Consider the following 467-nt stretch of genomic DNA (forward strand, 5'->3'; position numbering starts at 1 on the left):
GCTCCAGTGGCGCAATCGGTTAGCGCGCGGTACTTATAAGACAGTGTCCAGCAAAGCAATGCCGAGGTTGTGAGTTCAAGCCTCACCTGGAGCACCTTTGTTTTTTTCTATATTTTAAATGTTGACTGTTAAATTTCAAGATCACGGCCAAAATTCATAGATTGTCAGGACCTATCCACACAGGGATGAGATTAGGTGCAAATGGAAAGACATTTGGTTGTTTCAGCTAAGTATCCAAACAGAGATGGCGTTCTGGGGAAGCATAAACTATTTTTCCCCCCAGCATTTTTATTATCATTACACTGTCACAAGCAAAGAGCATGTGGGGGTTAAGGGTCTTGCTCAGGGACCCAGAGTGGTAGTCTGTGGCTTGAACTCAGAACCTCAGGATTCCAAGCACAATGCACTAAACACTACACCATCACTCCCCAAAGCAGGCAGCTCATTATCCCCAGCTAGGATACAAA

At 45.0% G+C, this 467-nt stretch overlaps 1 non-coding gene across 1 annotated transcript; it reads left to right on the forward strand.

Moving 5' to 3' along the window:
* trnai-uau lies at positions 1 to 94 on the forward strand. Its single transcript has 2 exons — positions 1 to 38; positions 59 to 94. It is a non-coding gene; the product is annotated as a tRNA-Ile (tRNA).
* Positions 95 to 467: the final 373 nt, after the last annotated feature.

This window comes from Cyprinodon tularosa, unplaced genomic scaffold, assembly GCF_016077235.1.
Source record: "Cyprinodon tularosa strain WSP-4 unplaced genomic scaffold, ASM1607723v1 ctg90, whole genome shotgun sequence".
Lineage (NCBI taxonomy): Eukaryota > Metazoa > Chordata > Actinopteri > Cyprinodontiformes > Cyprinodontidae > Cyprinodon > Cyprinodon tularosa.